Below are 6,452 nucleotides of genomic sequence, written 5' to 3'. Positions count from 1 at the left end.
ATACAGGTTTTAAAAAAAATAAACACAATTAACAATACACGTGAGTTAGGATACTATTATCGATTGATTAGTAATATGATTATTGGTATTTGCAATTGTATTTTTTTTTTGTGACCTTATTTTTGAATATCAATAATTAATAAAATATGTCAAGAATTCCTAGTTGCGTGCATCTTATGTAATATAAATGAATAATTCATTAGTTCATTTATTGTTTGTGTGCCTCGGAAAACTGTAATTATTAAATTGCATTATATGGTATCAAAATATAGAGCCGTATATTAAGCCATTTTGTGCACAGGGAAAACATTTCAAGCGACCCTCTTCTACCCATCCATATGAGTGGGATTATTGGGAGGTAAACTGAGTGTCCCCAATCAGAAAATATATGAGTCAGTCCATAAAGTGTATAGGTATTATAAAAAAAAAAACGTATACAATCATTACTATTAAATTTTATGTGCATTTAGCCAGACTCACTTACCCTAAAATGTGAATATTGAAACACTTTTACTGCTAATAACTGGCCCTACCAGTAAAAATATATAATTTCACACACTTCGCATTTTTCCTCAATCCTTAATACCAAATATTGTAATTTTTTTTTTTAAATCTATGATCAGAGCTTCATTGTGAATTTGTATACAACTCATTTTACTTGTAAACATAATTGTATGAAATGTAGAATCGTGAAAAATCAAAAAAAGAGTTTTGCATGTAAAAACTCGAAAATAAAAACAGAATATAAAAAGTGTTGTATTATAATATCGAAATCAATTTCAGTTTTAAAATTTGCTACTCGAGGGCTGGCAAAATGTACAGTAAAAACTGTTCTTATCATCACCTATGTACATTGAACGATTAATGAAATGTACTCATGAGTTTCTCGAAAGTTTCTTTACAAGAATTAAAAAAAGATATTTAGCATAAAGATACATTCATTTTTTATGAGTATTTAAATTTTAAATTTTGAAAAAAATTATCAAAACTGTAAATTGCAAATTATTTTTGTAGACTTATTATTATATGGCTGACCGTCTACGCTCAGAATCGTTTTTCACCGTTCATAGACTGATTTGTCATTGAATTTAAATTTAACACATCGATTATAATATAATTAATTATGTATTATAAGAACATAATATTATATAATTATTATGAATATTATGCCACATAAGTAATTATAAAATACGAAAAAAATCAAAAAAATCTTTATTTATTGTATAATATTTTAATAAATTATGTTTACAAAATCTCTATTTTTTGTATAAAAAGATAAATATTTTACTTTTTGTGAATGATTATTATGAATTTATGATAAAAATATAAAAATAAACTAATAAGTAATAGGTGTGTGAATGGTGATTCAACGAGTAGGTAATATACATTTTTGAAATAGTGATATGCTTATAAATATACATTTGTATTTTTGTTTTATTATATTATAAAGACGTATTACATCGTTTTATTCTATTGCAGACAAAAATACTATTTTAAGTTTAAACAGATCGTTTAAAGAGTTAAATATTATGATAATTGATTAAATTAGGCCAGGGGTAATATTTTTATCCTTCATAGTATTACACGATTTCGTAAAGTTTGGTTTGATTACATACAAGGAAATTTTCGTTCAATTAACCATACCTATACGGCTATACCTGTACTGAATAATTATATTGGTAAAAAAAAAATTGTTTTTTTCTTACTTATATACATAGGTAGGTAATTATTATTAAAAAGGTTGTTTGAAAATTGAGGATTAAAATGTAAGAATAATTAATTAGTATCATGTTTATTTTTAAGTTTTTCTCGAACCCGAACCAAACATTTAAAAAAATGTAAAAGTTTCAAATCAATTCTACCTTAGTTCGGTTCAGTTTGAATATTAAATAGTTAAATCAGTCAATAATATCATTAAGTATTGGACATTTAACTAAAGATACACGATTTGAATACCTAACAAACTAAAGCCAATTTATTTGTATATAAAACAAAAATATAGTCCCAGACCCCAAGTCGATTAAATCCCGGCATATAATTAATCTTAATATTCTCGTCAACGCCCAAGAGTTGAACAAAAAATGAGTTGTAGATATTTCTGGTTACAGATTAAAGTATACATTTTAAACAATAAAAATAAAAACAGTGACGGAATATTTCAATTAAAAACACACATTCCATAATTACTGTTTGTTACAAAATATATTGCTTGCGTGTTTAACTCGAAATAATTGTATACTTGCATATACATTATCAGGTACTATAAATAATATATTAATTTGTATACTGTAACTTTATGTTTTGACGCTAATCAAATCTACTTATGATATACATATTATTATGACTCTTATTACAATACGGACTGCAGTTCATTTTAAATGAGCCGGTGGCGTTTATCCGCTCGTCTGGGTTGCTTCTAACGACATTTAAATATGCATACACCATGCACCTAAACAACAGTATATCATTATAACTAGTCTAATAAAGTAGGTACTCCGTCGAATAATTATTATTATCATAAACAAACGCACAGTTAAATAACAATCGACGTCGTACGCTCGCACGACGTATCGTAAGTCATCGTGGATCCGTTGGCCACAGCATGCCGTCGTGTGTTACTGCATAATATATTATTGTAATATAACAATATAATATATCATACTTTGTCTTATCACACTCATACTTATGTCTTTGATTTGTAGAAAACGCGATGATGGAAACGTTTCATAAAAACCCGTTCAACACGTGACACGGTGCAGTCGTTGGATTACAATCGGATTACCTCGAGACGTCTGGAGTTCCGGGTTTTCGGTAGGAAGGTGACTTAATTTTTTATTTTACTCTGAACGGACATTATAGACCTAACCTGAGATCGAACGATTGCTACAACTTATTGAGATCGAATAAGCCGGTACTCGGATAATACATAGTTGGATTAGTTTTCCGTTTTCGACCTTGAGTCGTAGGCGATTGGTATAATGGTATACGCACGTCGATATTGTACTGCGCACGACACATTAAAATATGAAAACAGAGCGGTCGTCGGTTCGTTATGTTTTGGTTGTCTGAATGTCTGATTGTTGATAAAAGACGAGTGCCATTAATCATTTTATTATTTAAGTATTATGGTGATTGAAGTCAATCAATTACTATTGACTATTACGTATTATGTTTGCCACGACAAACAGTTCTGTACAAGATTTGACGAATTCCATTCGTTTCGATTATAATTATTTGACCTCGTTAATATTACATATTATTTAAAGGCGCACTGTTGAGTGTGCGGTGGTAGGGTTAGTATCCCTAATACTGAAATTAGCACCCTCATAATTTATACCGTCAGTAATTTTTATTGGGAGTGGGTGCGGAGATGGTGATGGGGGGGGGGGGGGGTTGCCGAACCCAGATTTTTCACTGAAATGATCGCTTGATAATATAATATAATATCTATAATCTATATACTATACGAGTATCGCCATAAGACTTTTATGATACAGAGGTATTATAATTAACGTACATGTAAATATTTGCAACGAGCTCTCGCTGACATCGTGAAACAAATACATTTATTTTATCGATGAAAAATCGTGCATAATATTAAACATTTCTCAATATATTATATTATGCGCATGGTCGTTACAAAAATAACGCGCTATTCATGCAATATAATGATGTTTATATATAGTAACTAGTAAGTACCTATACATAATTATCTAAAATCTTGTGATAGTATAATATTAATTTTTTTTTATTATAATATATACTTACCATACAAATTATAGGTTCCTATAGGTATAAAGCATTATAAATTATTCTATTGTTTTACATAGGTAGATATTATAATATGTGGTAGCAAATCGCACGGTTTAATTCCTGCAAGCTCGACAACAGGCATTAAAATACATAAACAGGCAATGAGGGGGACCACGAAGGTTTTCGAAAGTAGGAAACATTTTCAATTTCAAAGCATGTTTTGTGTAGGTACACAATATGTAGACCATATTTTTAGATACACGACACACGTACGTCGGCGGCGGTAAACGGATCGAAGGCGGTCGCGCGGCGACAGAGGCGGTCAATTAGTACCTACCTCGGTACCTATACTTACCTGTACTCGGAGTACTCGTGTTTTATACGCAGCCGCCGCGCTGCTCAAGATGCGTATTGCATTTCCTTCACGCCACGACCTTGGCGTATTATCCAAGTGTTTTTCCTATCAACCTGTTACGCTCGACTGCAGGTTGTCACATAATATTTTTTATAATCTACATGTTATTATTATTATTTTTTTTCTTTTTTTGATTTAAAATAATAATAAGTTTGGGTCCTAGCGCTGCATCTAATTTTTTTTGTTATTTAACATTATTTGAGCTCTTTTTTTGTACTTGCGATAGTCTGTCTGCTTTAGGTGTTTGACTGTTACGTGTTTCTCCGCAGATTTCACATATTATATAGGACGATATCTTCCTATTTGACATCACAAAACCATGTGTTATTATGGTGTGGTTTATTCTTAGTCTATTGAGTAATATTTTTTTTTAAATATATGTTATTATTATCACTTACTATTTTAGACAATATATTGTTGTGATTATTCAATTCACAAAAAAAGAAGTTTTATTTTAGATTCCGAGCGGTTGACAATGTTGACATGTGCTGTATCATTGAGTTTAAATTTAATACATCAATTACAGTGACCAACTCAACGCAGAGCGACTTCTCCAGGTTTTTTTTTCGTTGTTTTTATATTGACACTAATACCTCTATATTTTATAAAATTTGTAGTTTACAGCCTTACAGGTTATTTGTTCGATTTAAAATTTCAAGGGGCACCTAAGAAACAGTAATTTCAACATTGTATGCAATCAGCTAAGTATTTTATATTAAAATATTATATTCGAAAAAAACCAACCTATATCCTGTTAAAGTGAAAAATGATTAACTTATTTTATTTTACCTGCTTTATATAATGTTAGTTGTTATATCTAATTAGACATATCATACAATTTTTTGTTCATCGAATAGGTATCGATAATTAATCGCGTTAATAAGTCAAACATGTTTGATAAAAAGTACGTTGCGGTTGTACGATCGAACCATGGCGAGGACGCCGTTGCGAGTCACAATGATAATAACGCAATTATGCACCTACGTTGAAACCCTAACTTGAAGACAGTCGCGTATTGTATTCAATAGGGCAGGTTATGTACTTTAATATGGCGTACTCTGTATTATATAATACCATCCGTTAATAATTCTGATACCCAAGTTCGAAATAGACTTAAGTACGTCGTTATAAATATTATAAGTTATAACAATAATGTTATAGGTACCTGAACTTGGAGAAACTTACAGCTGAAGTGCGGTAAACACACTTCGTTAATGACATGTCATACTGAATAGTGAATAACGTCATCGTTATTATACACACATTCTATTATTGTACCAACATATTGTAGCATTGTTGAAACGTGATGTCTTTATTGATTTTTAAGAGGACGCCACCCTTTTTTAAGTGGCTAATATAGACAATTTTAAAATAATTTTGAAATTAATTATAATTTTATATCTTAAAATATATTATATTTAATACTAATTCAAATTACATTGCAAGTGGTCATATTTTGCCATTTTAGTATATAAGTTCTTAAGTTCCTAATTACGGGTAAATATAGAAAAATTGTTTGGATCATTAAGAAACACTTAAGTTACAGTCCTAAAATTAAGTTACCAAATGGCAAATGTATACACGATAAAGAAGTCACGCTATGACATACGCTGCGTGTCTAGTGAATGAAGAAGTAAAATAATAAAGTAAATTGGAATTTAAAAAAATACAGCAACACGATGAAAAACAGTAAAACAGTAGCCAGTACACAAACATTTCAATATATTTGTATATATTTATTATTATTATACAAATAAACTTGTAGTATTAAAATATAAGGACATATTTTCTATAACGTCGGGGACTGCAGTAATACATGTAAGTACCTATTAGGTTAGATTAGGTTAGGTTAGGTAACCTAACTTATTAGGTATTTAAAAACAAAACTAAATTAAGAAACAGGTGTGTTGTAATATATTAACATTATTAGAATTTTTAACTAGGTAGGTTAAAAATCAGACCTGATGTATTGTATAACAATATTTAGAATTTAAGTCTTTAGTAGGTAGGTAAATATGTAAATATTACTAGGTTCGACTAGTCATCGTTATCAGTTATCATAATATACATAACTAGGTTAAGCGTTATCATTATAAAGAATAGAAAAAATATGGAATGGGGTTCTATTTTAATAGTTGGTTGTTGTGAAAACCAAGGAACGGACGTGAGTGGTTTTTAATACCTACGACCTACCAAAGTATTAATTGAGAATTCACTATTTTTGTATGTTCGAAGTAATTGGAGTATATGTCAGATTCTAAAATTTATATTTACTATCTATCTA

General features: G+C 29.6%; 1 long non-coding RNA gene across 3 annotated transcripts; it reads left to right on the top strand.

Annotated features, from left to right (window-relative positions):
• The first annotated feature begins 2,320 nt into the window (after positions 1-2,320).
• On the top strand, positions 2,321-5,537 carry LOC132941437 (uncharacterized). Of its 3 annotated transcripts, none has more exons than XR_009664164.1 (4): positions 2,321-2,635; positions 2,703-2,819; positions 4,627-5,201; positions 5,330-5,537. It is a non-coding gene; the product is annotated as an uncharacterized LOC132941437 (long non-coding RNA). The 3 variants fall into 3 exon arrangements; XR_009664163.1 differs by having other exon boundaries at positions 2,323-2,635; positions 4,627-4,725; positions 4,786-5,537; XR_009664162.1 differs by having other exon boundaries at positions 2,331-2,635; positions 4,627-5,537.
• Positions 5,538-6,452: the final 915 nt, after the last annotated feature.

The sequence above is a fragment of the Metopolophium dirhodum genome, chromosome 3 (genome assembly GCF_019925205.1).
Source record: "Metopolophium dirhodum isolate CAU chromosome 3, ASM1992520v1, whole genome shotgun sequence".
Taxonomy (NCBI): domain Eukaryota; kingdom Metazoa; phylum Arthropoda; class Insecta; order Hemiptera; family Aphididae; genus Metopolophium; species Metopolophium dirhodum.
Note: the sequence above shows the minus strand (reverse complement) of the source record. Positions and strands in the feature narration are given on the sequence as shown.